The sequence below is a fragment of the Chelonoidis abingdonii genome, chromosome 1, assembly GCF_003597395.2.
Source record: "Chelonoidis abingdonii isolate Lonesome George chromosome 1, CheloAbing_2.0, whole genome shotgun sequence".
NCBI lineage: Eukaryota > Metazoa > Chordata > Testudines > Testudinidae > Chelonoidis > Chelonoidis abingdonii.
In genome coordinates, this window is record NC_133769.1 from 122,215,066 (window position 1) to 122,233,840 (window position 18,775).

Here is an 18,775-nt window from a genome sequence, read left to right on the forward strand (position 1 = left end):
CGTTATGGGCCAAATTCAGCTCTGATGTAATTCTGCATATGTCAATAAAGTAAGACTAAAGATACATTTGAGTTTATGGATTAATGTAATTAGATAACAGCATGCTTTATAACTCACATACATTACAATGGGAAATACCAATTAAGTCAGCTAGTCCATATATGGGGTCCCAATTCAGAAGAGTCCCCTTCAGTACATTCTTCAGTGCTCTTGTCTTTAATTTTAAAGGACTCCAGCGATAGCATTTCTGTTTTGGGAGACTATTTCATATGCTGTCAGATCTCACCATTAGGAAATGTTTTTTGAAATCCAGCCTAAGTTTTCCTTTGCATAGTTTCAATCTCAATAAATTTAGTTTTATATCCTGTCTTCTGCCACCCTAAACTATTTTTTGTTCTTAAGTTATTTGTAGGTATATGTATTTAGTTGTGTTTTTTTTCACGAATTCCTCACAACACATGCTATATACTCTCAGACTCTGCATATGTTCCAGTCAACACATATCTTAGATGCACTTTTGGTTCCCATATGGTCAGATCAGTGGACTACTTCAGGTTAAATATGAATCAATCCAGGTTTCTTTTTTCAAACATAAAGATAAATAAATTTATTTTTTAAAAAGTGTTATATTTTCCTGTCCTTTCTTTGAGAAGGACTGGAACCAGAAATACCAAAACACTGCAGGAAAGGCTGCATTTGCTGAATTTACAGCCTGGCCAAATCCAGGAAATACTAATGATTTAATGAGACTGATTTTGTAAGATTTGAGCTTGATTTCAAGGGATGGGCCTTACTCTGTAATTCCTTACAAAGAAATGATTTATAGTAAAAGTTCACTAGATTCATGTGCGGACTGTGGTAAAATTCAAGGCAGACCAAAGAATGGACTATGATGAATTAGTATTTGAAAAGAATCCACATAAAAACAAATGAGGGAAACACTGAAAAAATGATAAAGAAATGCTACAAGATTGCTGTTAATGATATAGTTTCTCCAAAGATTAAAAAAACAAAAACTAAAGCATTTTACTACTATTCTAAATGCTTTCCTTACAAAGAACTGAGTTACAGTAAAAGTTCACTAGATTTGTGCGATGTTGCTGAGGAATGTAATGTGGCAAATTTATGGCCCGAGCTAACTCCTACTGAAGTCAATACGAAGCTTTCCATTGAATTCAGTGGAACCAAGATCAAGCTTTTAAAATCTTTATTTAAAAAAAAAATACCAAGAGACAAGATTGGAAATTGTAAGCGGGGTCAGAATCTTGGTTCCCCTGAGATTTACAGAAAAATGAATGGAGGTGATGGCATCAGGAAAACAGTTCTGAAGCCCTGATTTTCAAGGCCAACACCAGCCCTGACACAAGTTGAAGGTGCTGCCAGGTCCTTCATTGCTGTGGCAGAGCTCTGCTCTGCCATAACCCCAGCTTCCTGGCCCAACACATCCCTGAAATGCCTCTTCCTTCTCCCTAGCCAGGGAAGAGGGAGTAGAGGTAGGCACCCAACAGTTGCAACACTGATAAACCAGGTTTTTCTCCTACAGGGGAATTCTTGTCTGGTCATTTACAGCTGGTTTACAGTCTCTTGATGCCATATGAGTGGCAAGGAGCCATAACTCAGCTTGTGAATCTGGCCCAGTGAATTTAATATAAGAACAGCTGTGTATTGGACAATACCTGGCAAAGTGCAGTTTAAGAATGACTAGTATGGACAGAGGCACTGAGGGCCAAATCCTTAATTTACCTACTAGACTACTTTCTTGATCTTACTCTCATGAGAGAGAGAAGATCAGTGGATAACATTTTAGATACTTAAATGCTTCACACACTCTAATAACACAGCATAGACTGTTAAATTTGCAAAAGAAATCTGTCAAGTTTCCAGAAGACAAATAAATAACTAAGATAATAGGTTATGGAACAAGAAGGAGAACAGAGCTTCTTCAGATAAAACTGGTTTAAGGTCTTGTTAATTATTAAAATGTGTCCATCAATGTATTGTGTGTCTTTACATATTCAAAAAATAATATATACAGAAGAAGTATGTTAATATATGAAAAATTAAGGGGCCTGGGTGGGTCAGGGTATTGATAGTTGGAAAAGGAGCCTTTCACTTCTAGGTCACCATTTGGAATCTAGATCAGGCAGTATAGTGAATAAATCTACTGGCCTATCTAAAATGAGTTGGTAATGAAGTTAGCTTGGTTCCCAACAGATATGTGTTGTATCACAAAACCATCACCACCACAATTAACACTAATTGGTATACTTGTTGGTAGCCAAAGACTGAATTACCATGAAAACTGAATTATCCTTTCACCCCTTGTAGGTGGTGCCTCTGGGTCAGTGTGTATAAACAGTGGTTGGAACATCTCTAGGAAATTTGTACCATTGCTTCTCATGCTATCTTTCTTCTGTGAACAAAGAAGAGGCTTCAGGACCATCAATTTGGCACTTTTCATGAACATTAAATTCACAAAAAAACCCTGGAAAAATATATATTAATAATAATAATAATGCATAAACAAACACCTAGCTCTTATACAGGACTTTCAGTGGGGCTCAAAGCACTTTATGAAGGATCATCATTATCCTCATTTTACTGATGAGAAAACTGAGGTGCAGAGGAGTGAAATATAAAGAAGATATAAAGAAAAGAGTGTACCACTCAGAGATTGCATCACAGATTTTACGCTGAGGCTAGTGCACACCAGGAAAGAAATTCAGGAGTGTAGTCAGTACTGTGTAGTGCAAACGTGGTCAATAAAGTTCATAGCTGATGTATCTCACACTGATGTCTCAGGCCACGTCTATACGACGCGCCATATCGGCGCGTTACAATCGATTGCTCGGGGATAGATATATCGCGTCTCATCTAGACGCGATATATCGATCCCTGAGCGCGCTTACATCGATTCCGGAACTCCATCAAAACCAACGGAGTTCCGGAATCGACATGGCGAGCCGCGCACATCCTTCCCGCGCGGTGAAGACGGGTGAGTAGATTGATTTTAGATAATCGATTTCAGCTACGCTATTCTCGTACCTGAAATTGCATATCTAAAATCGATTTTCGCGCGTCGTGTAGACCTGGCCTCAGTTCTTTTATTTAAGGTAGTGCCAGTAGCCTGGGATACAACTTGTACCAGAGCACACAGATATATATGAACTGTCAGTTTCCTTTATGTATAGGAGAATCTCAACATTATTAGTAGAACAATTTGCTAAAGTTCAAAATTGGAGGACCTGATTTTTCAACTAGATAGGCTTTAATTTGTATGCATTGAACATGACTACACACACTAATCAAGTACCATATTATTTGTGCAAATAGATAATTTGGTCACTGCTGTGCAATTGGAGTAATTAGACAAACAAGTTAGTTGCTCAGTGATGCTGGGTTTGTTGAAAAATCAGGGGCAGAAAATGTAGAGGTATTGACAGAAATGTTACATGAGCACAATAAAAAACATGAAAATGTGTCTCACTTGCCTCTTGAAGTTTGTCAATATTTAGGGTCTATGAAAAGTGCTGGAATGACGGGAGTCCTCTGTTGAGCCATAAAGTAGATACTGACATGGGGAGTGCAGGTTCTATCCTTCACCAAGATGCCTCAGCCTCGCCCTAATGAGAACGTTCTCTATGCTCCTTCATACTTTAGCTTGTCTGATGGGACTGCCAAGAAGGGGGCCAGTAAGTGGTGAAGTCTGGTGCAAATTTTCTGAAACTGACACCTTTCTATGATGAAATGGACTGACCCAAGCAACTCGTTTTATTTATACCACCTAACAGCTATCAGATGACAAGGCCTCTAAATGGTTAGCAGCCTAAACTAGATTTGAACTAAGCAACTACTGATGAAAATATCTCCAATATCCAGTTCTCTGAGCTTTTGATTCCCAATTCTCACTTAACAGAAAACATTGCAATAATGTGAGGAAGAATCCAAAACTTTTCCCCAAACTAATGTTTTATTTATTGCTCTAAGTAGTTTAGTGCTTCTTCTTGCATTTTGCCTTCCTTTACTACATCCTATTTCTTTACTACCTAATATTATGGTTTATACATAAGATCTAAATTCTTACTTTCCATTTGTTTCCAATAACACATTTATTTGAGTATCAGAGGGGTAGCCGTGTTAGTCTGGATCTGTAAAAGCAGCAGAGAATCCTGTGGCACCTTATAGACTAACAGACGTTTTGGAGCGTGAGCTTTCGTGGGTGAATACCCACTTCGTCAGACGCAGGTAGTGGAAATTTCCAGGGGCAGGTATATATATGCTAGCAAGTAAGCTAGAGATAACGAGGTTAGTTCAGTCAGGGAGGGTGAGGCCCTGTTCTAGCAGTAGAGGTGTGAAAACCAAGGGAGGAGAAACTGGTTCTGTAATTGGCAAGCCATTCACAGTCTTTGTTGAGAGCTCTTTTTTGATGTTTTCCTGTTTGCTGTATAGGATGCTGATCAGGTGGTTCCTCAGTTTCTTTGATAGTGTATGGCATAATCTCTCACTGTGGTCTGTGTAGTATGTAGATAGCAGTGGATTTTTTACCTTCTCAGTTTCTTTGATAGTGTATGGCATAATCTCTCACTGTGGTCTGTGTAGTATTTATTTGATCTGACCTTTGCCTTAATTTTCTTTACTGATGTATGTCATTTTTTTCTTTCTTACACATAATTTTTAATCTTATGTTAATATATGTTTTATATTTCCTTAGGCCTTAAGCCTGCTGCCTGCTTTCTATGCTTATATCCCTATTTCAAGTAAAAATAACTCTCACAAAGCTCAGACCCGAAACCTGAAGTAAAAACTGAGCAGAACTTGATGTATCACTTTTCTTTCTTTTTCTTGTTTGTTTGTTGTTTTTTTTGTTAAACGGCTTGGTTATTGACAAAACTCCCTTGTATACAAAAGCACAAGGGGGCAGCATTACATTAAAATAAATTGTTGCGCTATCTATATGTATTGTAGACACATACACACACTATTGCTGGCAGTTGCAGCTAAAAAGATGTGATCTGAGGCTACTCTGACATTTCTGAAACTTCTATCCAGTCAGTTTATTTGAACAGTCAGTATTGGTAAGTCAGAAAAAATGCTCATGCTGGAGCAAACATTGTTTATTGCCATAAGTTGTGGTGAGCTTTTTCTTTCCAATAATTGTTTTTTTTAAAGCTCCATCATTTTGTTTCAGAGCATATGCTGATTACTAGTTGGCATGAGGAAGAAATTCTCCCTTCCTAGGGTGACAGGAACACTCGCTTGAAAAGGGATCCTGGTAGCTCCAGTCATCACCACTGACTGGGCCATTGACTATCTGGCTGGCAGCGCTGTGCAGCGGGGCTGACAGGCTCTCTGCTAGCTTTCAAGTTGCACAGCTCCCTGGAAGCAGCCAGGATGTCCTGCCTCTGGCTCCTATGCATAGGGGCAGCCAGGGAGCTCTGCACGCTGTCCCTGCCCCAAGCACAATCCCCACAGCTCCCATTGACCAGGAACTGTGACCAATGGGAGCTGTGGGGGCGGTGCCTGCTGATGGGGAAGTGCTCAGAGCCACATGGCCGCACCTCTGCATAGGAGTTGGAGGGAGGACATGCTGCTGCTTCTGGGAGCTGCCTGCACCCTGAACCCCTCCTGGGCCCCAACCCCCTGCTCCAGCCCTAATCCTCCTCCCATCCTCCAAACCCCTCAATTCCAGCCTGGAGCACCCTCCTGCACCCTAAACCTCTTGTCCCCACCTCCACCCTAGAGCCCACAGTCCCAGCCAGAGCCCTCACCCCCACACATCCCAACCCGCTGCCCCATCCTGGAGCCCCCTCCCATACCCTGAACCCCTCATTTCTGGCCCCACCCCAGAACCTGCACCCCTAGCCCAGAGCCCATACTTCCTCCCACACCCCAACTTCCTACCTCAACCTGGAGCTCCCTCCTATACTCCAAACCCCTTAGATCCACCTGGCAGCCCAGAACCCCCTCCTGCACCCCAAACCCTTCATCCCTGGCCCCACCCCAGATCCTGCACCCCCCAACCGGAGCCCTCACCCCTTCACATGTACCAACCCACTGCCTCAACCTGGAGTCCCCTCCTGCACTCTGAACTCCTCATTTCTGGCCCCACCCTGGAGCCTGCACCCCCAGCCAGAGCCCTGACCTCCTCCCGCATCCCTGCCCCCTGGGCCAGCCTGGTGAAAATGAGTAAGTGAGTGAGGGTGGGGAGAGTGAACAACAAAGGGATGGGGGATAGAGTAAGCAGGGGCAGGGTCTTGGAGAAGGAGCGGGTATGGGCGGGGCAGGGCAAGGGTGTTTGGTTTTGTGTGAATAGAAAGCTGGCAACCCTATCCCTTCTCCAATGATACACTACTGCACAATGAACTGCACTATGAAGGCTTTATGCCATCCCCTGAAACATTCAGCACTGATCATTGATGGACTATTGGTACAGGCCAGCCTAGGGGGTCTGTTCTGGGATGGCAATTTTTACATCGGATCAGTGTGCAGAAGGCACCTTTTCTGATATCATACCCTGAATGCTATTGCTTTGCTGTTAGAAATCACCTTCAGAAATGTTTAGATTCCTAACTGCAAGAATCAGGACATTTCTATGTTGTTATTTTCTGTTGTTTAATTAAGAAAGTCCCATCCCATATCTCTTTTTGTAAGAGTTAGTATTAATCCCCCCAGTCCTGGCCAAATTCTGACTCAGACAACTACATGCTACTTTCCCCTGAAATTTGCACTGGCTATAGGGGCTGACTATCTACTAACATTTACTTCTGTGCAAGGAGAGTATAGAATTTTCTAATTCTGATTGGTAGAGAATGTAAAGCATTACAAACAGAAGAGGTTACATAATCATATGTAAATAATATATAAATCCTTAAATGTTGAAATGCATTGTCTACATATTGTACTGCAGTTAGAACCCCTGTTATACCAATAAAAACTAGCAGGATCTTATTAAAGGGGACAAGACATTTGTCACATTTATTGTAAATACCATAATAAAATAAAAGATAACAGCAAACAATGTTGTTTGTTACTTATTCTATGATATATATATATAAAACACCACACAAATTCATTAACAAGTTCTTTGTAAATAATTAAGTACAGCCTAAAGTTGCTTGGACAAAATACTGGCCAGGTACCGCTGTACAACAAGAATAGCCGAGTCCGGTCATAGTGCACCTGATCTCTCTGAGGCTGCAGCAAACCATTAGACCAAACCTCAGGCTTGCAGATCCACTTTATAGGATTTCCCTAATGGTGAATGTCATGAGTCTCATCGCGTTGTTAAATAATCAAGCAGTGCTGCTTCAGGGCAGCAAATGGACCAAAGTCTCTTACGCACCCTTCTTTTTTACAGCTTAGTGGGATCAAAGTCAAAGTCCGCTTCACACTGGCCTTGTGTTGGATGAAACACCCGTCAATATGCAGGCGTACTCCAGCCTGAACCTGCTGATCTTCCTTGCTGTTGTCTTTTGTCCTTTCTTAGGGTGGAAGCTTGTCTGTTCATCGATGTCTAGTCTCAGCCGTTGGTAGTTGATAGTAACTCAAATGGTAGTTGAAACTCATCAGACACTGAATTGAAGTTTATCATCCAAGCTCATTCATCACACTAAACTTACTAATAAGATTTACATGCTAGGGTTGCAAAAATGAAGGTTGGAGGAAGCTTTAACAAAAATGGACTGAGTGTTAAAATGGGTGAATACATATAATGGCAAACAGTGAACAGAAGTTACAATGCAGGCAAGTGTAGTGAATGGTGAACAGAAGTTACATTAATAAAGTGAACAATTAAAAACAATTTCATTTATCAGTTCTACACCCCCACCTAGTTTGACAATTCAGCCATGCACGAAAGATCAAATTCTGATCCCACTGGCTTCAATAGAGAAAATACCACTAATTCCAGTGAGGCCAGGAACTGGTCCCTCAATAGACAGCAACCTCAGCCACTTATTTTTGTTTTCTCATCTAGGAATGCAGGAGCTTTTGTGCTCTTGGGCATCAGTGTTGAAAGTATTTAAATGCATGCCAACTCACTTGTGTGATTGATTGTTTCCACCTCTGTTAAAATACATAATCCCTTTAATGCTCCTCCAAACAATTTGCTTGTTGAAAGGAAGGTTAAAAAAAAAGACTGTCCTGGGGCATGATCATGTGAGATGATGAGCCCCCTCAACACCCAATGAAGTCAATAAGAATTGAGGGGACTCAGCACCTCCCAGGAGCATGCCCTTGGAAGATAAACAGACGTTAATGCACTGCATACATATTTGCATCTGTTTAGCTGCTATATTACTTATGTGGGGGTAGGAAAGTGTGCTTTTCCACCTGGATCCCAGCTAGATCAGTAACGAGAAATGCTATTAATCTTTGACACTAATAAATCCTCCAACTCAGAAATTGAATGTCTCTTCCCTTCATTTTGGGAGCCAGGCCTGAACTCCTATAAAAGTGAAAAAAAATAATACATTTAAAAATTTTCTCATTCTCTCTCTATATATTTTCAAAAAACAATAAGAAAAAGCTTAACTGAATCTTGAAATTATTGCTATTTACTTTCATCCTTAACTCAAAGGACAACATTTTTACAAAAAAAAATATAGTTTTTGTAAGAAGTCAGGGAATTCAAAGTTAAAATCACACAAAATGGAAGAAAAAGGGGAAAAGTATGACATTTCACAGTTCAGGTCACCCAAATAACCTTAATTTTGCACCCATGTTCAAGTTCACATATCACCCCAAATCAAGAAACAACTTTATTTTGGAACATTGTACCCAGAGGATCCATTGATTAATTTTCCATTCATAAAAGCCACCTTAGTCTTTCATTGTTTCAGTAGATTCACAAACTGATACCTTGGCTAGTTAAACCCTATTTCGGGGGCACTGTTTCAAGATTTTTGAGACACAAGTTCTTTGAGCGCCCTTGTGCGTCTCATCTCCTTTATATCAAAAATAAAGAGCACCATCTCCCAGCATTCTCCATATCTAGCTAAATCAGCATCTTGGTGAAGAGCAACTTGGACCCAAGAAAGACTAGTAGGAAGGTGCTTTGGAGAACTTGCCTTCTCTACAACATCCCCCATTATTGAAGTCATCTGCCTTCAGGTTATTACATGGGCAGTTAGCTGCAAGAATCTTTTGGACTAACCAGTGATATCAAATGCCTGAAGAGCTTTTGTGGTTTAAAAAAAAAGAAAAAGCCCACTTCTATCTACAACAGGCCAGAATATTATGCCCCATCCTATCAGATACAAACCTGACCATGGTGTTCAACGCACATAACCAATTATAACTCAGAATGACACCACACACCCTGAAAAAGCTCCAGCTGGTACAAAACACAGTAGCTTGCCTTCTTAGCAACACAAGTCGCCATTAATTGTACTCTGTTCTGTTCTGTTCTATTCAGAGTCTTATATCTAGGGCCCTACCAAATTCACGGTCCACTTTGGTTACTTTAATGGACATAGGATTCTAAAAATCGTAATTTCATTATTTCAGCTATTGAAACCTGAAATTTCAGTGTTGTAATTGTAGGGATGCTGATCCAAAAAGGAGTTGGGGGTCGCAAGATTATTGTAGGGGGGGGTTGCGCTACTGTTACCCTTACTTCTGTGCCACTGCTTTCAGAGCTGGGCAACTTGAGAGTGATGGCTGCTGGCCAGAAGGCCAGCTCTGAAGCCAGAGCTGCCACCAGCAGCAGCGCAGAAGTAAGGATGGCATGGTATGGTATTGCCACCCTTACTTCTATGCTGCTGCCTACAGAGCTTGGCCATCAGTCATTAGCCACCACTCTCCACCTGCCCAGCTCTGAAGGCAGCAGCGCAGAAGTAAGAGTGGCATGGTATGGTATTGCCACTCTTACTTCTGCGCTACTGCTGGCGAAGCGCCACTTTTAGAGCTGGGTGCCCGACCAACAGCTGCTGCTCTCTGGTCATCCAGCTCTGAAGGTAACGCAGAAGTAAGGATGGCAATACCACAACCCTCCTCTCCCCGCTAAAATATCCTTGTGACCCCTGTGCAACTCTTTTTTCGGTCAGGCCCCCCAATTTGAGAAGCACTGGTCTTCCCCAAGAAATCTATACAGCATAGGGTAAAAGCACACAAAAGATCAGATTTCACGGTCTGTGATGTGTTTTTCATGGCCATGAATTTGGTAGGGCCCTACTTAGATCACACTCATCCTTAGTATGGTCTGAGTGCCCATGAACACATCACTCCAATGCTCCATTCCCTGCACTAGCTTCCCACTGAATGCAGTCAGTTCAAGTTCCCTGTCCTAATAGTCAAAATATTCATGGGACTGGCATTAGCTACCTGAGAGAGTGCCTCTCCTGTAAACATGAGCTTCTGCTGTAGCTTTTAAATGTCCCTCATTTTGATGGATATCACTCATTCTAGTCTGAAAGTTACCTATGTGCCGCATGAATTTGCTGTCCCCTCACTTTTATCATTGATCATTGTTTCCACCAGATATTCAGTATCATGAAACTGAGGTTCCAGACAGAGGGCTAAAGCAACTCAGGTCTCTCATTTGAATATATTTGTTCTTTCATTTTGGGCCTACGTCACACATGGCATCTCCTGTTTGGGCTTTCGAAGTGAAGAGGTATCCCTTCCTCAACAGCTCTATTCCGCTGTAACAATGAAACTGTTGACCAAGCGGTGGAGGGGGGCCAGGGAAGGGAGAGGCTGACGAGCACAGGAGACAGAGGAAAGGTGGTCCAATCATTAAGGTGTTATAGTGTAAAATGGGAATAATAGTACTTCCATATCTCAGTGGGTCTTGATATGAGGATAAATAGATTAAAGACTGTGATGCATTCAGATCCTGTTGGAGGGGGGGAGGGGCATATAAGCACCTAAATGATGGATAGAGAACTTTCACAGGAGCATGACTTAGATTGTGTAGCTACTATCACATCTAGTGATGGAACTAAAAACAAGATTAATTTCTTTGACTTATTTTCCCTTTAAATCTCTCTCTCTCACACACACACATGGAGAAGGAGGGCTGTTGTTTCTATTAACATCTGAGTACCTCCCAAGTATTAAGGTGATGAAGGGCCTTATAAGTACATAGAAAAATAGACCAATTGAAGAGCTAAATAACTTAACCATCAATAATAATCTATTTTTATTCTCCTCAGGCAAAATCACCCTGGTCTTCAAGTTAAAAATATTCCATTTTTGTTTTTCAGTTTATAAGAATATGCCTATCATAAGCCTGTGGGCCAAGCTACTCATATAAACATTAATTATCAAAAAACCCAACAACATTGACCAAACTGGCGAGGAATTTCTGAGGTTAGTGACTGTGGGAGATGCCAGACAAACAGAGCTTCAGCATTCTATACCAGTGACAGAAACTGTGGGAAATCACTGGGTTCAGAGAGGCTTCCTCCCACAGGCATATTAGCTGTCACATTTTCTGTCTCCAAAATGTGTCAAGCAGTTAGGCTGAATGTCTTGTTCTGGCATAACTTTTTATTGATTTTTATTGCCAGATTGGTCATCTGCTTTCCCCTTGTTCCTCCCAGTTTGTCAGATAAGACCCTACTTTGCTGTTCCTTGACAGAACCTAAAATGTATGTGCCACTTTGCTTACAACAGCTTGGAGTTCTGACTAGCAACTTTCCCTGATATGTTCCATGCAGCCTAGGGCCCCTTCGGGCTAGAGCTGGCCTAAGGGCAACAATACCATTTTGCTGCAATTTTCGAGGTTTCAGATAACATTTTAATTCCACCTTGAAACTAAAACAAAACTTTTCAAACATTTTCATTAAAATGGAACTGGGCTGAAATGTCAGTTTTTAGATCAAAAGCTGAGCTTTTCAGTTCAGGAAGAGGTGTATCTGTCCTGATGCTTACAGCACGGGCCTGGGATGTGGGAGCCCTGTGTTCATATTCCTATTCTGCCTGCTTCAGAGGAGAGTTTTTCATCCCAGATGACAGGTGCTGGAGCAATTTTCACAGTGGGGGTGCTGAGAGCCATTGAACCAAACTGTAAACTCTGTATATAATGGAAACCACTTCAAACCAGGGGGTGAGAAAGCACCCCCAGAACCTCTAATTCCAGCACCTATGTCCCAGATCACTCTGAACCAGGCAGAGCAGGAACTTGGGCTAGGGTCTATCACATCCTCGACTAGCACGAGACGGATTACAGAATCTGAATATCTTTCTCTCTCATAAACCTTCCTAACAAAAACTTTATCAAAGCTGATATGTCTGTGCAAAATAATTTTTATATTGACAAAACAACATATTTTAACTAAATGGAATTTCAAACAGCTCTCCCGAGGCATTATCTGGCTACAAACAAATTAAAGAAAAGCCTCCCCTCGCATCCGAATGACTCGATATGCTAGGGAAAGTGCCTTGGAGATATATTTTCCCTTTCCTTTCTTAGTGTGACTGACACAGATGGTATAGGCAATCTGAAATATACTTCAACAAGGGCTTTAATCTAGTAGTATGGTCCCCAGCATTACACAATTTTCAAGTCCTTTCCATTTTGACCACTTTTCCTATAGCCAAACTCTATCACTGAGGCTTTCACTGAAAGCAAATCTCAAGTTGTCCTGGAAAGAAATAATATAAATGGAGTGTAAATGGTGCATGGCCAATGGTTATAAGAGTAAGACGTCATTCATTTCCTAAGATTTTTGGGAGTAAAAATGTTGACCTACTTAGACCAATTTTTTTCAAAATTAGGTGCATAAAACTAGGCTTCTGAGTTCATATTTAGGAACCTAAATAATTTGACCTATTTTTCAGAGCTGCTGAACACCCATAATTCCCCTTGATTTCAGGTCACTTATTTAGATGTCCAAATATGGATACAGGTGCTGAACTCTCAGCATTTGTTTGAAAGTTGTATTTGGGGGATGACCTCCCAAAACATTTTATTTTCAAAATATCTAATGTTCAAGCCTTCTTTTTTTCTCCATTGGATGCTGTTGCTGAGCTTATCCCAGTCTGATCTGCCAAGGGAACTTTCAAGATTGTTTTATGCTTTTTTCTTTTCAAAGAAGCAAGCATGCTAGCTAGGCAGGTTTCTCCCAGGTTCTTTGAGCTTCAGTAAAAAGTGGTAGGACTGGGGCAAAATGAATAATTCCATTCTGTACTGCATACATTTTATTTGATCTGCTAATAAATGGAAAAGGCTGAGTTGTATGAACTCAAATGTTCATTTACACTAGAAGGGGAGGAAATGAGCTATAGATTCTGTCCTGCAGCTAAAATACATAGGTGCTTCTAACCTACCCCTTTGATTAAACTGGGTGAAAAAGATACATGGCAATTTATTGGCTTGGCCCTAGGAGACAATTTGAGGTAAGGATTATGAGTCAGGATCTCCCTTATAAAGACTATTAAAGCCTTGCTTCTCCTCCACAACTTGGGCCAACAGGCTGTTTTGTAGCTGTAGTGTAGGGACAGCAGGCCTCCCTGAAATACAGATACCTGGAAAACTGAGGAACATTGGGCTTACTTACTCTTTGCCCTCTGCCTCTAAAGAAGTGAAAGTATGGTCTAGGGTTTGGGACGTCTGGGCTGAGGGCCCTGCTCTTCTATAGATTTCCTAAGTGACCCTGAGCAAGTCATTTAACCTCTCTGTGCCTCAGTTTTCCACTTGTAAAATGGGCACAATCCCTACTTCACAAGGTTGTTGTGAAGATAAATACATTAAAGATTGCATGGTGCTCAGATACTATGGAAATGGTGATGATATAATCAAAAAAATAGTCACTTGCCCAAAGTGCCAGGAGGGGAGTTAAAGACTGCCAAAGTTACCCCAACACTGCAGAAAAACTCAAAATATTAATGAGGGGGCAAATGTGACCAGGGGAGGGACAGATGGAAAGGATTCAGTCCCTGGTAGGTGTCCCCCGCCCCCTCTTGCTTGGAAGTTGCTTTCTCTGTGTGCAGGCTAGTAAGGACTTGTCTTATTCACCTTTCTTGGGGTTAGACTCCCCAGGGATGAGTTTCCCTAATATCCTCACCAGAGAAACACTTTCCTCACCAGGGACCAGCTTAGGGTGACCAGATGTCCTGGTTTTATAGGGACATCATATTTGAGGCTTTGTCTTTGTAGATACCTATTATCCCCAACCCTTTGTCCCAGTTTTTCACACTTGCTGTTTGGTCACCCTAGACCAGCTCAGTCCCCATGCCTGGGCCATGTGGGATGGGATCTTACATCATTATACTTAGCTCTTTAAGAAAAATGACGTCAGATAGGAGTTGATATTGAATGTGTGTGACATCACCCTGTACAAAAGCAAGGAAACACCAAGTTCTAAGACACCTGATACTTTCACACCCATGCAGCACATTTCTATTGACTGCAACAGACATGGAATCTTAATAAGGGACCTACTTCTTCCTCCAACAGAGAAGGAAGCAAACTACATATTTATGTCCCACACAGTGTAACATAAACCCTTATTTATAGCCCCAGCAACATTAGCAAATATTCTGTGGTGACATATGTGCACAGGCTAATTTTGTGGTACACTGCACATTTCTGAGGGAAGTATGAGGTCATAATTAAGATTTTCTGGATAAGTGCCAGGAATATATACATGGCTACAAATCAGACAAAATTACTACCTGCTATATCTTTGTTATCTATAATGTATTGACTTTATAGACATCCCTATGGCTCTCTTCACCAGAGTATCTAAAAGAATGCATTTAGTGGTGATGGAGAGGAGTCACAGTCAAGTTCAAAGCCAAACTCAACTTTTTACCAGAGTTTGGGGTTGTTTGGATCAGGGGTCTTGTTTTGGCCCATGATAGAGAGAGAATCCAATCTCAAAGCTTAGCCTTATATCTGCGCAGCTCAGAGGTACTCAGATATAAAATTTTTATTAAAGCTAATATTTAAAAAGTTATATAATGCATAGGTTGAGAAAAGAGTGTCTATACATCTGGGTATAGTGTAATGGGCAAGATATAAAATCCTAGATAGAAAAGAACAGTTGTATATCCAAAGTATTCCAAAGTTCAGGAGTGTTTGGATGTGTGGTTTCGGTTTGGGTCCATCTTAAGTAATTAGTCTCCAATGTAAAGTGTTGCCATGCATCTATTCTGCCCAGTAGAAATATGTAATTTAAACTACCTCTGAGATATGTATGAATCAGCTTGTTGTCTTATGAGAGCTGATCAGGGCAAAAGAGTGCCAAACCTTGAAATGTTAGCTCGCTCTGCATTTTAAAGGCTAAACTTTGAAACCATTATGTGGGAGATGTGCTCACAAAACCTGATAAACAAATAATAGCTCTGTGTGTGCACCATCCACGTCCTTTCAGAGAATTTATCCCTGTGAAGTGTCCACGTATTAGCTGCAAGCTTATGATATGATAAAAATCTAATACTGTCAATCCTACAAAAGGGCCTGTTTGTTTTGAGCTAGTTATTTATATTAAGGATTAAGAATGAGTTACTGTGGCAGGGTTTTAAAAGAATTGGATGATGCTGTGAAAAAGAAAAAATGTTTAATTTTAAAACACATATTTTACAGTGTTCTAGGAAAATACTGTACACTGTAGTTCACATGACCACACCACGTTCAAGGAAGTGGTGTGGTACAGTGGGGAAAACACTGAGATTTCTGAGACCTAGGTTTTATTCCCACTATTACCACTAACTTCCTAGGTGAACTTGAGCAAATCAGTCCATCTCTCTGTCCCTCTTTTTGCCTAGTCTAGCTTGTGAGCTCTCTGGGACAGAGGCTATCTATTAGTCTGTTAGTACAGTGCCTAGCACAAAGTCCTGCTCTCAGTTGGAGCTTCTAGGAGCTACTGTCCTACTAATCTACTTTCTGGAAATTAAAAGAGAACTGCAAGAAGAATACACAAGAGTAGCTGTGGGGAAGGAGAGTGGATGATGGCTATAGAGAAAAAGCTGTTAATTCTCCTCTGTATTCCACAGTTGATCATCTAACACATAGGGATTTTCCCCATTGCTTGGTTCTCCATACAGGGGCTCTCTTTCTTTTTTCACTACAAAGATGCGCTCTTTAGGAGCAGTATTGTGGACTCTTCTAGAGGTAGGTCACAGTGATATGAAATAGGGCTTTAAATTTCATGTCAACTTCTGGCTCAGGACCACAAGATTTGAACACAACTCTTGCCTTAAAATGTTTTGTGTTAACCCATTTCACTTAGTTCAGATAGGTTTCTGTCTTTGCTGTGTGTGATAGGGTTTGTACCCTACACCAGCCCTGATAAGATTCATGAGGGCCCAGGAGGCTGATTAGGTTAGTTGGTGTCACCTGCAAGAGAGGACAGGGTTAATTAAGAGTTAAGGCAAGCTGGGGAAGGGCTGGAATAGCACTATAAAGGCAAAAGGCCAAAAGGGGCTGTAGGGGAAGGAGGCTGGTCACTTCCTGGGATGAGGGAGGTAATCAGGGAAAAGGAGGAAATCTAGAGGGAGAGTATCCTGAGATCCTGTCCTGAAGTAAGAACTCTAGCAAGAGACTAGGAGGGGGTGAAGTAGCCATGGGGAGTACAATATACTCCCATGGTAAACTCCCAAACAGGCAAGGGAAGAGAGAAAGGCTTTGCAGGAAGGAGCCCATGGAAACTGCAACAGGGATGGGGATGGAGCATACCTGGATAGCTGGTTATAGGGCTCTAGGCCAGAACCTGGTGCAGCGGGTGGGCCCAGGTTCCCCACCCAGCCACTGGTATAGTGGCACAGAACTCTGAGCTGGGACTGAACAAGATCTGAAGGCATTTGGAAAGTGGTCTTGTTGGTCTTTGTAAGCCCAGAAGGGGTGGAATAAATGGAGACCTGGCTGGAGGTCCAAGTCACTGGAAGAAAACTGTCCCAAAGCAAGCAGAGAGCAGAAGTGGGGCACCTAGTCATCTACTTTCCCAGTTCTAGACACGAGGAAGTGACGGGTGCCTTGTTACACTGTGCCATTGACCTGACCCTATTTTGCTCACCAGTATACATTTAAGTATAAGTTTTTCAGGAACATCATACATGATTTTGTATAATGAATAAAACATTTTGTATTAGTATGACAGTGTCTGATCCTTTGGATGATGATTGCTTGAAAACATGCTTTTTATCTGATCGAATGCCCATAACTCCTTATTGGATGTGGGTCACGGCACATTAGGCACCAGATGAAGAACAGCCTTTAAAATACAGAATGGATGGACACCCTTGTGATATTCTGTACCTCAGGGGAACATCCAGTACCCCTATGTTCATCCTAATGCAAAATTTGTCATGTCAGGTGTCTCTGGATGGCTTGTGATGTACTGAGCATTGTTGTTATAGTAATCGTTGTTATAGTAATGTTACAGGTTGTAATTTCATGCATATAGTTATAAGGCTGAAAATGTGTCCTCATAGCTTAAAGCAAGCCTAGGCAAAAACTATCCAGAAGCAGAGGGACAGTTCACACCTCATCACGGCATGTACGGGACAAACTCAGCCCATCCTCACAGGAACAAAGGACACTGGCCTAGGCAACAACAAAGGATCTGTTGGACTCTCAACTGAGTCACACCCCTTCCTTTGGTCAGTTTGGGACTGTGAAGAGGTAACACTCACCTGACTCTGAAGGGCGGGGAGCAAAGCCAAGAGGGAAGAAAGGACATGATAAAAGGGAGACGTTTGCCATGCTCTTCCTCTCTCTTCCACCTCCATCTACAGACATTTCCACCAAGCAACTTAAGCACTGATCAAAGGGGAGAGCCTGACTGAAGGGCAACCAGCCAGCCTGTGATAAGAAGCATCTAAGTTTGTAAGGGCATTGAAAGCGTGAAGATCAGCTTATAATGTGTTTTGCTTTTATTTCATTTGGCCAAATCTGATTTGTTATGCTTTGACTTAGAATCACTTAAAAATCTATCTTTGTAGTTAATAAATTTGGTTGTTTATCCTAGTTGAAGCAGTGTGTTTGGTTTGAAGCATGTAAGAGACTCCCCTTGGGATAACAAGCCTGGTACACATCAATTTGTTTGTTAAATTGATGAACTCATATAAGTTTGCAGCTTCCAGTGGACATAACTGAACACTGCAAGATGGATGTTCCTAGGGTTTTGTCTGGGACAGGAAATATTGGCTAGTGTCATTCAGTTGCACAATCCAAGGAGCGACTTACATGCCAGAGGCTGTGCGTGAACAGCCTAGAAGTGGGGGTTCTCACAGCAGAGCAGGGTAAGACTGGCTCCCAGAATCAAGGATTGGAGTGACCTAGCAGATCACTGGCCCAGATACACCAGGGGAACATCACAGCCCTAACTTCAGATTTACTTAAAACATTCTCTAATAGTGCACTAGCTACTGTAGTTTGGGTGGCATTGTGTTGAACTTCAATGTACTATTGTTCTAATAACTTTCTTGGATTAAAACCAAGATATACAACAGGGGTCGACAACCTCTGCCATGTGGCTCGCCAGGGTAAGCACCCTGGCAGGCCAGGCCAGTTTGTTTACCTGCCGCATCAGCAGGTTCAGCCAATCACGGCTCCCACAGGCCACGCTTTGCCATCCCAGGCCAATGAGGGTGGCAGGAAGCCACAGCCAGCACATCCCTCACCTGCGCCACTTCCCACTGTCCCCATTAGCCTGGGATGGCGAACAGTGGCCTGTGGGAGCCGCCATTGGCCGAACCTGCCGATGCGGCAGGTAAACAAACTGGCCTGGCCCCCACAGGGTGCTTACCCTGGCAAGCCGAGTGCCAGAGGTTGCCAACTCCTGATATACAAGGAGAGTTAACTAACAACAAGTAGCAAACCACA